The 15586-nt window shown below is 37.2% G+C and overlaps 1 protein-coding gene across 4 annotated transcripts in view; it reads left to right on the top strand.

Moving 5' to 3' along the window:
* Positions 1-15586, top strand: part of LOC115417459 (cAMP-specific 3',5'-cyclic phosphodiesterase 4D-like) — a 239641-nt gene that overhangs the window by 198013 nt on the left and 26042 nt on the right. The gene's annotated exons all lie outside the window — the stretch shown is intronic.

Raw genomic sequence — 15586 nt, 5'->3', positions numbered from 1 at the left:
TGGGGTCAGAGGTCACATTAAATAGTGACTTGAATTAGGCAAAAAAAAATCTTGAAGTGAGCAAAAAAAAAATCTACCAGTGGAACAAGTGAAAATTATCGTGGTAAGATTTCTTGAAATAAGATTTTCCAGATCTATTGCTTAAAAATCAGTTCTTAGATCTCACTGAAAAGTTACTCTTTAGGTGATTATGTCTTATTTTAAGTGTGATGAGATATTTGGACTAGAAATGACAAAAATACACTTAAATTTTTTACAGCGTGGATGTTAGACTGTGCAAACAAGTAACGTTAATACTTTTGCTGATAATATGTGTCTTTTCATACATAAAAACACAAGCAAAGACACATTAAGCAGCACACAGTGACAGGAAAAGGAAAAAAAACTTTTTTTTTTTTTTTTTTTTTCCTGTTAGACTCAGATCACATATACAATAGACTTGAGGTGTAAAGAAAACAAACGCTTTTGGTCCCTGAATTTTCACACTTAGATCATAATATAAACACACAAACATATCTACAGAGGGTTAGTCCGACTTTTTCACAGCTCATATCATCATAAATCACTGATCTTCATGACACAAACACACATTCAGACTGTGTTTCCTCGCCTCTTTTCCTCCTCTTCCTCCTCCTCCTCCTCCTCACCTCTCGCCTCCTTCCTGGTGCGACGTTTGAGGCCCATCGGCCAATTCCCACACTGCGAGGAAACAAAACAGGAGGGCGTCTGTGTGTGTATATATATATGTGGGTTGACCTTTGACCCTGCAGTTGTGTCATCCCCCATCCAGTAACATCTGGCCTCGACTGTTGTTTTCGGTCTCACATACAGAACAGAAAGAAAGTTGCACAAGTCCCTTGGGCCGAGTTCCCACGAGCACACGATGTACGCACACCGACTGGAACCGGTCGCATTTCCCATCCTCAACGTTGGCCTTTTCATACGGTTACACAGGATTATCCTAAGCACTGGCTTTATAAAGATAATAAAATGTCTGCCTTGAATTATAAAAGGGCCGCTTCAAGCATCTAAGGGTAGTTTAGGGCAGTTCCCAAACTAGAAGATGCCGCAGGGTGATGTGAAATCTGAAAAACGTCCAAGTTTCAATCACAAGGGAGTAACAGGGTGTCACAGAGGATTGAAAACATCTGATATTTTCAGAATAAAGTCACAATATTTCAACAAAAAAGTCACAATATTTCAACAAAAAAGTCACAATATTTAATCTGTAAAGACCCAAACAGCCACCAGAAAGCCTGTTGATCCACTAATCCTATCAATACATGTAAATAATTGGTGTAAAATACAGTTTGTCATCTTTTCATGGTCACCAGATATGACCCATTTGGACGTTCAGAGGCTCCATAGTTACCGTGGAAACACCATCATCTTCTACAACATTAATTCACCCGTAAAACCCATGGAGTTGGATCAATGACAGTGGATAAAATTAACAAAAATGCATTAAAAAAAAAAAAAAACACTAAATGATAAACGATGTGAAAAAATAAGCAAAGAATGTACTAAAGTAAAGTGAAATGGAAAAAAATAAGCAACAAAGTGAACAAAAACAGCCAAAGTAATGAATAAAATGAACAAAAATTAATAATAAATCAATAAAATAATGAGTAACATGAACAAAATAAGCCACAAACTGAACTAAATAAACAAAAACAAGTAAAATAAAAAATAAAATGATCAAAAGCAAATAAGAACATTTACAAATTAATGAATGACATGGAGAAAATAAACAAAAATTGAATTAAAAATGTAAACATTGGTTCACCAGTAAAACCCAGGGTGTTTGATCGATAACAATGGATAAAATTAGCAAAAATGCATTAAAAAAAAAAACTACTAAATGATAAATAATGTGAAAAAATCAGCAAAGAATGTTTGTATGTAAATGGAATAAAATAAGCAACAAAATGAACAAAAACAGCCAAAGTAATGACTAAAATGAACAAAAATGAATAATAAATCAATAAAATAATGAGTAACCTTAACAAAATAAGCCACAAACTGAACTAAATTGAAGGAAAGAAAGGCAAGAAAATGAGCAAAAACAAGTAAAATAATAAATAAAATGAGCAAAAAGCAAATAAGAACATTTACAAACTAATAAATAATGTCTTAGCTAATTAGCGTCCACTACATCTGCTTAACAGGATCTTCATGTATTTACTTGATACAAAATAAGGCTTTGATGAGGTGTTTCCACAGTGTCATACTTCATATTTTATTTTATCTGTTTATCCTTTCCCTCTTCTGTTCGGTTCAGTGGAAGGTAAATGAAGTCATCGTTTACGTCCGTGCGTAGTGGTCTCCTTGAACTAAAGTCAAAACAGGATTAAAAACAGACGTAGCTGTTAACAACTACAGAACGAACACGGTTTGACTCAGAGTTCAGAGCCTTTTTCATCCCTTCTGTCACATCAGAAAAGCAGACTGTGGTTGTAAATAAAGTCACCGGCTCATCCATTTACATTGCATTGTATTGGTTACACTTCATGGACGCGGAACCAGGAAAACTACATCTGCATAGGTTCATAGTGGACGTAGCATTTCGTTCAGGATTCTGATTGGTTAATGGTACTGGATCGTCCCACTGCAACGCCATCTACAGGCCTGGCGTGCTCCTGACAGTATAAATATACAGGGTCGCATAAACACAGAGGCCTGGATCTACTAAGGTCCCAGTTTGCGTGAACTAATTTGCGTGCACAATCTAGAATTTTGCGTGTGGGGTTGAACCGGGGTTTGCTGGTGATTTACAAAGATCGTTTGTGCAAATTACAACAGGTGCAAAGTCTTGGAGACCGCCCTATGGAAATGAGGGTTTGTGTGCACTACTGGAGACAATACACTCTGGGATACGACAGCAGTCATGGTAACAGTGCACTGAATGATCCAGACGTCAGGAAATGTAACGTTGGAGGAGTTTTGTCATAGAAGGTATTGCATGACTCGTTCATTCACTTTTTAGCTTACCGGCCAACAGACCATAAGCTGTCGTCGTCATACGGCGTCTGTCGTCGTCGTCTGTTGCAAAAATTTCAATCGTCTTCTTCTCCGAAACTACAATTCCGATTGACTTCAAACTTAGTATACAGCTTCTTTATATTGATGTCAACAAAAGTTAGTGAAATTATTACGATCCGGATCTGATTCTGGATTTGGTGCGACTGTGAAAAATTTCCCCATTGTAAGAGATAGGAAGTGGATCGATGCAGTAACTCAGTAAATATTAATGATCTCCAGTGTAAATGTCTCCAGTCCAGCCCTGATGAGAAGATGACCAAAACATAATGTCCACATGCTGATCAGGATCTTCTTCTGGATCCGGGAACTTATGGAAAATTTAACATGGGCTCTTATGGGGAAAACATTTCAATCGTCTTTTTCTCCCAAACTCCAGTTCTGATTGACTTCAAACTTGGTATACAGCTTCTGTATGAGGATGTCAACACAAGGTACTGAAATTATTTCGATCCAGATCTGATTCTGGATTTGGTGCGACTTTGAAAAATTTTCCCATTATAACAGATAGGAAGTGGATTAATACAATAAATCAGTAAGTTTCAATGATATCAAATTGGAATTTGAATTTTTTACAGATGTAATTGGAATATGAGCAAAAGATGGACTATTTCTGTAATAGAATAAATACACAGAACTGGGTGATAATAAATGGCATCTGGATACATTTCCCAAAGCTTTGAATTTGGCCGGTCAGCTACAGGGCCATTGGTCTGATTTTTTTTTTTTCATTTTAGAGGTGGGGGGGGTGGGGGGGTTGTTGAATTGACTGTCAGGCGCACATAATTTTGTCCCACTGTAGCCTAATGTATTTTTAATCACAATCATCAGATCAGGTGGAAAAAGTCCCATAAAGTGTGTATGTGTGTGACTCAATAATTTTTTCGTCCGTCATTCCAGAAATGTTCGCACGAAGGTAAAAAATGTGTTCTCTGCATCTCGTTTCATTGTTTCAGCCGCAGTCGTGTGTGCAATTCCACATCCAAACCGTTTGCACCTCCCTTTGAGACGTGTTAAATATAGACACAGTTTCTATCAGCAAAATTGCTTTCAGGTTGATAAATCACTTTGCATGTGCTAAATTAATATACTTAGATTTTCTCCTCAGCACACGCACAGTTGTGTGTAAACGCCCCATGTTTCATATTCATTGTGCCAAATGTACTGATACAGACGCGCTATTTTACACCTTTGAAAGATGTAACCCTTAGTGCGCACTGTTAGTAATAGAGCCCGACCGATATGAGATCTCTGGGGCCAATGCCGATACTGATATTAGGGGCTAAAAAAAGCCGATATCCAATATATTGGCCGATAACCGATATATTGGCCGATATATGAAATAAGAACACTGATCTACACAGGATATAATAATCTTATATTAGATAATTGTGGACAGGTGGATAAACAGTTGCATAAATCTTTGTTTATCCCACAAATATAATTGACACAACTTTCAAATGCAAACTATGCAATCACAAAAATAATTAGAGCAAAAAATATGACTGAGCACACAGTTATGTTTTCACTCACAAATTTTGATGTGTTTGCTTCACGGCACTACAACTTCTTATGTGGACTAAGGACTAAACTGAGCATGTGCAGAGTGAATTAGGAGAGTCCTAAGTTGTTCCTGATTGGAGCAACTGCAAGAGTTACAACTGACCCCTGTTACAACTGTGCCCAGTCTCCCCTACACTATTAACACCCAGGCCTGCTGGCAGAATGAAACTGTGAGGGAGACAGGAAGTGCACGGACATGGGTGTGTGGGGGGGGAATACTGCATAAGACGAAGGGGGGGGGTCCATGATTTTCAGAGCGGGGGGGTTGTAGCGGTAAATCCTTGTCAGAGCGCGTGGTAGCGGTCTGTGATTTTTGCCGAGGTGGGGGGTCGGAGCGGGGGGGATAAGCAGTCCATCCTTGTCAGGGCGGGGGTGGTGTAGCTCCGTGATTGTGTGTGGGGGGGTGATGGCGTCATTGTCCGAGCAGCAGTGAAAGTGAAACTAACTCGCTTTAAAGTTCCTCTTGTTCTCCGGACAGTACACACACACACACACACACACACACACACACACACACACAGGAGCAGTGAGCAACAGAATCTCTGCGCAGCAAAAAAAGTTAATATATATCAACTACATATTGGCCGATGTTGATTAATTGGTGATACACTGTAAATGGCCCGATTGATAAGCGTCAGGCTCTAGTTAGTAAATCAGTTTGTACATTTTTTTTTTTTTTTGCATTGCACACGTTTTAATACACGCAAACCTTTAGTACATGTGGCCCAGAGTTTTCTGAAAATGATCACGCCTGCATGTGTTTTTTTTAACGGAGTGGGGGAAATCTCCATTTTAAAAAAATACCCGGCTACATATAAACCTAACCTTAATATCTTCAGTCTGGGCCGGTTTGGACCCTTTGGTGGGCTGCATTTGGCCCACGGGCCACATGTTTGACACCCTGGCTTTAGACGCTCCAAACATGTTGGATGAACAGGGATGTTGTAACGCACCACTTGTAAAAATGGCAGAGCAGTGACTTCATCATGTTTGGAATTAAAGTGGAATTTCTCATGAAGCAGAACGCAAGGATGTTTTCTGGGAAATGTTGGATCCAGTCACCTCAGGCCTGAGTGTAAACCCAGAAACCTCAGTCTGTACATCACACAACACTCATCCCACAGTCAGTGATGAGACAATGGAAACTGTGTGCAACGCCACTGTCAAACTGCAGTCGGCTTTATTTGGATAAAGAAAAATGAGGGTGCAAACTAAACATCCTGGGAACAAAAACAGAGGTTTAGGATGTGGGTGTTAAGGAGGGATGTGTGTGAGAGAAGTTTAGTAAAACACAGAGTTAAAGAGAGAGAAGGGAGCTGTCATTTACGTCACAAATGGAGAACAATGCTGGAGGCAGGAGAGCGACCAAGGTCAGCATGTTATGAGCTGAAAGTGAACAAGACGCCAGCTCAGTGTCTCTGTGACCGTCCGTCCGTCTGTCCGTCTGTCTGCAGCTCTATGGGCAGTCTGAGAGTCAGAGCTACGAGGGTTTCTCATAGTTTAGAATAATTCAGCAGCATCAGGGATAAACAGATCTGCACGTAGGAGGGTGGGTGTAAATCCAGCTTCCACAGTTTTATTTTAAATGGTTTCGTTCACATTGTGGGACTTGGTGCCCAGATCTGAGCTTTTTCTTTTGCTTTACCTGTTAAACCCTCACCATATTTTCAGGGAAAAAACGCCTAAACAGACATACCCAAAGTAAATGAAGAAATACTTCACAATAATAAGGTTCTTATGGATGTTCTTGGTGTCTATGGACATTTAGAGACCTCACAGAATCTATTCCCATTGTCTAAAATATTGTATCTGTTACTATGCCTCAGTAAACTGTAACAAACTAAAAGAGAAATTGGAATTTTTTATCCTCGCCTGTTTTTTTTTCGGCTGGATTGACAATGATATGCATAAATTAATTGTTCGTGTCGGAGATTTTTAGTAGTGTATATTTCCCCCCACAAAGATTAAAAATCATGTTTGAACATTAAAGTTTGCACTAAAATATACTTGTTATGTACTTTTATTAACATTAGGGTCTGATTCATTGTCCTGATTTATTATATTTTTACTGTAGATGAATATTAATATAATTTTTTCGGCCCACGGGCGGGCTGATAGGGCTAAAGGGGTTACTGATGAACTTATTTGAGATACTTTTTAGTATCTGAGTGACTCCTCCACTGCAAGGTTATTATTGTTAACGAAAACTAACGAAATGACGAAAACTGTAATTGAAAAAACATTTTCGTTAACTGAAATAAATAAAAACTATAATTAAAAAAAAAAAAAAAAAACAATAACTAACTAAAACTGTATTGTGTGTTTATAAAACTAACTAAAACGGATACAAATTTTGGATAAAATTCCTTTTGTTTTCGTCTTTGTCAGTGTCAGATTGATACAAAATCGATTTATTTCGCTCTAGCAATTTTAGCTAGCGGCACCATACAACACTTCACAGTCACTTCTCGTCACTTGTCATTTAGAGTCGTCTTCTGGTCCCCACTCTACCTGGAAACATGGAGACTAAAGTTGTTAAAAAACAACAGAATCCTGTCTGGGATTTATTTAAATACGACAGCGAAGAAGAGAAAAGATATGAAAAAATTTGAAATTAATACTAAAACTAAACTAAAACTAAGCATTTAGAAAAAAAAAGGAAAACTAATAAAAACTAGCAAACCCGCTCTAAAAAAGAATTAAAACTAACTGAATTAGAGAAAAAAAGTCAAAACTAAATAAAACTAAACTAGAATGAAAAATCCAAAACTATTTTAGAACCTTGCTCCGCTGCAGGGTTGTGATGTAAAGTTTGCGTGAAAGGTCAGACCTGTATCTAATCCAGGTTCGCATATGGAAGACCAGATCAGGTTCTATGTGCTTTGTGTCATAAGAAAAAAAAAACAGATATGACTCAGAGTTTTGTTTGTAGTTTGACCATCGCTGAAGGGCAAACAGCAGAAAAACATCAGCCTTTCATTTCAAATCCTAACAGCAGCTCCAGGCTGGTGGATCTGCCCTGTGATCCTTCACCCTCCGTTATCTAATCCCGTGTCTCCTGGGAGGACGCCAACATTTTTGTTCAGTACAGATTCAATTAACTTATTTTTCAACGATTCGTTTCGGGGATTACATGCCTTTATTTCAAGTGGAGAGAGGAGGCCTAGTAGAGCTCCTTCAGGCCAGAATACACACAGATGGGACTGTTAGCACTGAAACGGCCCCGTCCCATTTAGAAGGATTCTGAAAGGAACTCACATTAACAGGAAAAAGCAATTTGTTGTATGATAAAGTCAGTCTCATCATTTTCCTCTTCATGTCTGTTGATAAGAAGTGAAACCTAATTGTTTATTCTGTGGTAACATCAATGTTTTCAGCTTCACCTCCACCGTGTTTGACTGAAAGCAGTTGGTGTAAAAAAAAAAAAAAAAAAAAGTAGTTTTCCAAATTTACTTTCAGTTTAACCCATAAAGACCCAGTGCCATATTTGTGGAAGTCTCCAAATTAATTTTCCTCTCTATTTAACCTTTCTGAAGTGATTTATGATCATTAGTTGTAATATTATCCTCTATGTTTTGCATTTTTCTGTGAAAATCAAGTTGTTTCCTATATTTGATTCACTGATCATGTAGATGTTAATAAAAGCTCAGAGTAAATTCAAAGGTTATTGGATCAAAAAAGAAAAACAAGTGACTTTTTCAACAAAATTTTTCATTAATTGAACATAAAAGCAAGTGGTATTGATCCGACTCCATGGGTTTTACTGGTGAATCGATGTTGTAGAAGATGAGTGTTTCCACGGTAACTACTTAGTGAACTTAGTAGGGTTTTTAATGTATTTTTGTTCATTTTATCCACTGATATTGATCAAATGCCATGGGTTTTACTGGTGAATTGATGTTTACATTTTTTTATTAATTTTTTGTTTATTTTCACCATGTCATTTATTAGTAAATGTTCTTATTGCTTTTGTTCATTTTGTTCATTTTATTTATTATTTTACTTAATTTTATTCATTTTCTTGCCTTTTTTTTCTTCAATTTAATTCAGTTGGTAGCTTATTTTGGTCATGTTACTCATTATTTTGTTGATTTATTATTAATTTTTGTTCATTTTAGTCATTACTTTGGCTGTTTTTGTTCATTTTGTTTCTTGTTTTATTCCATTTCACTTTACTTTAGTACATTTGTTGCTTATTTTTTCACATTATTTATCATTTAGTAGGGTTTATTATGCATTTTTGCTAATTTTATCCACTGTCATTGATCCAACTCCATGGGTTTTACTAGTGAATTAATGTTGTAGAAGATGACTGTTTCCATGGTAACTACTGAGCCTCTGAACATCCAAACGGGTCATATCTGATGACCATGAAAAGGCGACAAACTGTATTTTACACCAATTATTTACATGTATTGTTAGGTTTAGTGGATCAACAGTTATTTAATATTTTAGTTACGTTTTGATCGGAGGATATTTGGGTCTTCAAAAGTGGTTCAGTGAAATAACAGATTAAATGAATTAAAAGTCGCATCACTATAACTTTGATAAATAGGAAATCCTTAAAATAGTTGAGAAAAAGTTGAGATTTTAAATCCCTTGTAGAAAAAAAAGGAGAAAACAGAAACCATGACTGACTAATCTTATGAATAATACTCTTTTTACTGCTGTTTTTACTGTTTGTTGTCAACTCAATCTGAAGAACTAATGCTGCAGTACCTGATTTTGGCCACTAGTGGGAGCTGTCTTTTCATTAAAGACCTGTGAGTGTTTCTGACCTGCAGCTACTACTGATAAACTCGACTGAGCTGTGATGGTAACTATGTGGATTCAAATATTCAGACCTCCTGTAAAAACAGAAAAAAACATCATTTTAAAGTCATAAGACACAGGAACTGTAGTTATTGTGCACATCATGAGTCTTTATTTCATCTTAGACCTGAAAACCTCTTGTTTTATCGTTTGTTCAGTCAGTTTTCATTCAGATTTCTGGTGTTAGTGTTGATCTTGTTTGAATTTAATAAAATTACACCTACAGGAAAACCTGAAGAACATTTACAAGAGAAAAATCTACTGACATTCTAACCTGGAAACCACTTAAATTCACATTGAAACAATCTAAGGTAACAGAAACATAAGGATTTTTAGTTTTATGTCATTATTCAAAACATAAGATTGATGTAGTCGTGTGCAGTACGGCCAAAAATATTAATTTAAATTTATCTGCATGACAAGACTTTCACATTTGTTTCTCATTCTACTGTATATCTAATACTAATACTAATACTAAGACTAATCTAATGCAATCATGATAACCTATAAATAATAGTAATTTTTTCTCTTTGAGTGTAAAAAAGCGAAATTACATGAAAACTTTAAAATTTACACACTATTTTTCCATATAAAATGGGAATAACCAGAACAAATATGAACAATATGAAAGAAGTAAGTGTAATTTTACCAATATTCTGCCTGTTATTACATGTTTTGTGTATTTGTAGTTCCACTGTGATCTGTACATTGTAATGCACATGTGTAAATGATAAACTGAGGCAGAATATTGTTAAAATTGCACTTAATTTTCTGTAGAAATTTCAGGTTGTTCATGTTATTCACATTTTTAAAGAGTGGTTTGTAAATGTAAACAGTTTCATAATGTAATTTGACTCTTTTCACTTTAAAACATAGAGAACATTTAGAGTTGTCATTATATATGAGTTATTATGTTATTATTTTACTGGTTCGGCCAGTTTCAGATCATACTGGGCTGAATGTGAGCCCTGAAATAGAATGAGTTTGACACCGCTGCTGTTTTACTATATGGAATAAACTGGTATACTGTATGATCTAAAGCAGGGGCTCCCAAAGTGGGGTACACAAACCCGTAGCGGTTCTTGAAATTTTTTGGGAAAAATACATTAAATAAGTCGTCATGTACTGAATACAAAATAAATAATGAGAATTACTGCTGAAATATAAAATACAATAAATACATTCATATTATGGTTTTATTGACAATCATATTGTTTAAGCTTTGGTAACATTTGAAGAACATTTATATTTTATATGATTCAAAATGAGTTCATTTGAGTAGCTAAGTAATTATTTTTTGTTGATGAAAGGTTCATTTATTAATTAATGACCAATTCATTTATTTTACTTATCAATGACAGAGGGCACTTTTCAGTTAATACTTTGCACACAAAATTTACTTTAAATTAGTGTAACTGAATGATGTGTTTATTTCGAATATGAATGTCAAAAAAGAAGAAAAATAAATAAACAAACAAAACATTTAAACATAAGACATAATATATATTCAAAAAGGAGTGAGAAGAAGCATAACTTATAAACTCCACCCCTTTTCCTTCAATAATTAATTACAATAATAAGCTTCCTAGTCTAAACATATCTATACTATAAAGCTTGATACTTATTGTTAAATAATTTTGTTTCTGGCTTTATATTATTATGAAGAAATATAATTTACATAAACACATAATACATTAACACATTTATGTACATACATATACATACACAGAAGTATACATACACATGCATATACAATACATACAGTACATGGAGTTAAATATATGATGCTTTGTTTTATTCACTTAGTCTTTTATTCCTGATACAGTATTTTATTTTTTATTGGATTGTTTTCTCTGTGTAGCACATTGAGATTCTGCTGAATCCTACTGTAATGCACATTCTGTGTCCGTCAGGTGTCTGATGTCCGATCGATGTTGCACCACAGGAGGGCGTTTTAGCTACGGGTACAAGGCCGCTAGTGAAATAAATTTAAATAATAAAAAAATTATAAATGCAATTTATTATCATTATTATTATTAATATTATTATTTATATGTTGTTTGTTTACAAAGTTTTGAAAATATAAACACACACCTTTGGCAAAGGAACAAATTTTGCCTAATTTTTTTTTGTTAGAGTTGTGGGTACTTGGCTAAAAAAGTACATATCAGGGTGTACTCCACTGTAAAAAGTGTGAGAACCACTGATCTGAATCGCCTTCCACCTCTGCTGATGTGACTGAAGGTGGTGACTCAGCTGTACGGCGTTCGCCATGTGGACGTTTCACTGTGTCCTTGAGCGGATTTGTACCAAGAAGGTCGACCTGTTTCCTCTGAGCGTCACTGGTCTAAAAGGCAGGAGGAGAACATGGTGCTCCTGTGTGCTTTTTACTACGTATTACAGTCCAGACCTTCATTTAAACTATTGATGTATATATTCATGAGGAGGGGGGTGGGGTATTGGGGGGGCTGTCTACGTAAGCTCCCTCAGTCGTCTTCCTGGTTCCCCTTTATGTACCGGCAGATCTATTTTTAGCCTGTGACGTCACCGGTCTCCTCTGATGGAGCATCGTCACGGCCGACTACACTGACTCCTGGGTGGGGGGTGGGGGTGGGGGTAGATGGAGTAGATGGGGGAGGGGGGTCTCATCACCATCATGGAGGTAAACCCTACTGCAGCATCAGACCAATCAGGTGCAAGGACCACATCAGTGTGTCGGATACAGCCTCCTCCTCCTCCTTCAGCCCCCCCACCCCCACCCCCTCCTCGTCTTCCTCACTGTCTGCCTCTCTCCTCCTTTGAATCGACTCTGTTTCATTCAGCATCGATTGCATAATAGACATGTTTCATTTATCAGCCTGTGCTATTGCTGGAAACGCCAGAGGCAGGCTGGGCTAAAAATAGACCTGAGTGAACCTTCCACTGCTGCGTTAACGCTCCGTTTTCTATTGTTATGAACAGATGAGGGGGGGCTGGAGAGGACGAGAATAGTCTAATTGATAAAACAGAGACAAAATTACTAGAATGAAACAATCAGTAAGCTGCAGCTCCTGCTCTTGTGCATTAAATGTCACTCAAACAGCAACAACAAAGAAATCTAACTTTAGGTCAGAGCAGACATTCCTGATCAGCTGCTGTGTCCACTTTTAGATCTGCACAACAAACAGGGTTGTAATTGGACTGATTGTTTTTGATTGATGGTTTATTCTTGTGGGAAAATAGGACAATGACAGGGTTATACACACAGAGTGTAAGTAACTGGATAGTGTTATTAGATCATTCATTCATTCATTCATTCATTCATTCATTCATTTTCTGAACCCGCTTTATCCTCACTAGGGTCACGGGGGTCGCTTGGAGCCTATCCCAGCTACATAGGGGCGAAGGCGGGGTACACCCTGGACAAGTCACCAGTTCATCTCAGGGCTGAACATATAGAGACAAACAATCACTCTCACATTCACACCTATGGGCAATTTAGATGAACCAATTAACCTATCAGTGCATGTGTTTGGATGGTGGGAGGAGCCGGAGTACCCGGAGAGAACCCACGCAGACACGGGGAGAACATGCAAACTCCACACAGAAAGGTCCCACCCCCCGTCGACTGGTGTTGGAATCGAACCCAGGACCTTGTTGCTGCGAGGCACGAGTGCTAACCACTGCACCACCGTGTCGATTAGATATTAGATAATGTAAATGTTTAGACTATATTACTATATGCAGTAAACTAGTGTAGTCTATTGTAATGGCTGCTGGGCACCTCATTCAGCCAGTGGATTATCCCACCCAGGTGCAGGACTGAACGTTTCAGACGCTCCTTCGTTCCATCAGACTGAACGAACGCAGCTGGACTTGAACTACATCCTGCTCTAAGCAGTTGTTGCATCTGTCAGTGTCACATACACACTTGCTACTTTATCATTATTATTATTATTATTATTATTGCTATTTTTTTGTGTCACTTTAGCGACTTTAACAAACTTGTTTATATTGTTTATATTTTTATTTCTTTATTTTTCTGTTGTATTGATGCATACTGTCTTGCACTGCTGTACACACTTGAATTTCCCCCTTGGATCAATAAAGTATATCTTATCAATAAAGTATATCTTATCTTATCTTATCTTATCTTAACTTAATTCCACAGAAGTAGATTCCAGGTAGACATGAAACAAATGTAGAACCCAGATGAATTCACTCAAACAGTCGACCATTAAAGTTTAAGGAAAAATTGATGTTTATAAACTATCCATTCTGAACTGCTTTATCCTCATTAGGGTCATGGGGGTCCGGGAGCTAATCCCAGCTGCCTATGGGTGAAGACAGGGTTTACCCTAGACGAGTCGCCAGTTCGTCTCAGGGCTGACAGAGACGAACAACCACTCACTCTCACATTCACACCTGTGGGCAACTGAGCTTCACCAGTTAACCTATGAGTGTGTGTGTTTGGATGTGGGAGGAGCCAGAACATGTAAACTCTACACAGAAAGGTCGAATCAAACCCAGGACCTTCTTGTTGTGACAGTGCTATCCACTGCACCATCATGTCCTATATAGGTTGTCCATATTTTTTATAAACTCTACTAGTACGTTGACCTGTGGGGAACCACAAGTTCTAGATCCTCTGATCCAGTTCATTCCTTTACTTTCTTTACTTTCTTGGTAAATTCCACTTGCATTTTCAGTTGAATAACCTCTCAGCTGGCATGTCTGTTTTTGTGCACATGAAATCTGACACCATGGCAACGCGGCCCTATTGTTTATCTGTTGCTAGGTAACCCACTTCAATGATGATTCTGGGTGACTGTAAGGCTATTGTATTCCATAATATTCCACTAATATCTCCTAAAATATTGGTCCTATCAACTTGCCGTCTTCACTAGTCTCTCCCTTGACCAAAAATACATAAGTATGCCAAACTGTAGCAGTCGGCTCTGTACAGAGTTTGTGTGAATCCCCAGACACACACACATGGAGTCCACTTCCCTTTTTTGAATATAGATGGACAAAAATATTGGGACACATCATGCCTGCAGCTCTAAATGTCCTGTTCATGCTGATTTCAGATAAAAACATCAATATTTCCTTAAAGTTGAATGGTAGATTTTTGTTCTTCAGTGAGATGTGAAGAAAGTAGATGGTTAGTTGTTGTAGAAAATTATTATTTAAAATCTGAGCAAAAAAAATAAAAAATATTTTATAAATTTAGAGGGAGAATATTTAAAATCCCAGTTATGGATAATAAATATATAAATAAATGTTGAGAGAAATTCAGTAAAAACCATCTCTGAGGCATTTTGGAAACAAAAATAACAATGTTGTAGCCAATTTCGATTTGTGCTGCGTGTGTGTGCTTGTGTGTGTGAAAGTGGGCGTGTATTTGTGGTGAGGCACTTGGTTGCTAGGGTCACCTGCACACCTGTGGGCATAGGTAGCAATTAGCCAGGCAGAGGTTATATAAGGGAGACACAAGTGATCAGAGAGGGTTTTTTGAGCCATGGGAAGCCATACAGTTTTTCAACCGTGCCTGTGTGCGTGACCATGAATGGGCGTTATTAGTATTTCTTTGGTCCTTTTGTATATGAGCTCATTTTTAAGTTATTCAGCCCCTTTTGTAGGTGTTTTTTAAGATTTGCAAGTAAATAAAATATTAAACGCACATCCATGGCAGACCTTGTTTTTACACACCATCACGAGTTGGAAATGGCTTCAAAATCCCCAAGTGGCATTTTTTTGTAGCTAGATTGCCACTATAAACAATTTAAATCAAACTAACCAGTGACGTTTATCACATTATAAAACTATATTATGACATTTGTCATTAATTCAACATGTCTGAATACTTCTGTCCATATCTTGTATCAGGAGTCTGGGTCTGCTCCAGGTTTCTGCTGTTAAAGGTACTTTTTCCTCGCCACTGTCACCAGTCACAAGTGTTTGCTCCTGGAGGATTCTGTTGGGTTTCTGTAAACTGGCTTAGAGTCTGGTTTTGACCAACTCTATATATAAAGTGTCATGAGATAACTTCCGTTGTGATCTGGCGCTATATAAATAAAATTTGATTGACTGATTGATTTGATTGGTTTTCACCTGTAAGTCGCTTTGGAGAAAAGCATCTGCCAAATGCATAAATGTAAATGTAGATCTGTTGGTTTGTGTCTCATCCTTG

The sequence above is a fragment of the Sphaeramia orbicularis genome, chromosome 4 (assembly GCF_902148855.1).
Source record: "Sphaeramia orbicularis chromosome 4, fSphaOr1.1, whole genome shotgun sequence".
NCBI lineage: Eukaryota > Metazoa > Chordata > Actinopteri > Kurtiformes > Apogonidae > Sphaeramia > Sphaeramia orbicularis.
Note: the sequence above shows the minus strand (reverse complement) of the source record. Positions and strands in the feature narration are given on the sequence as shown.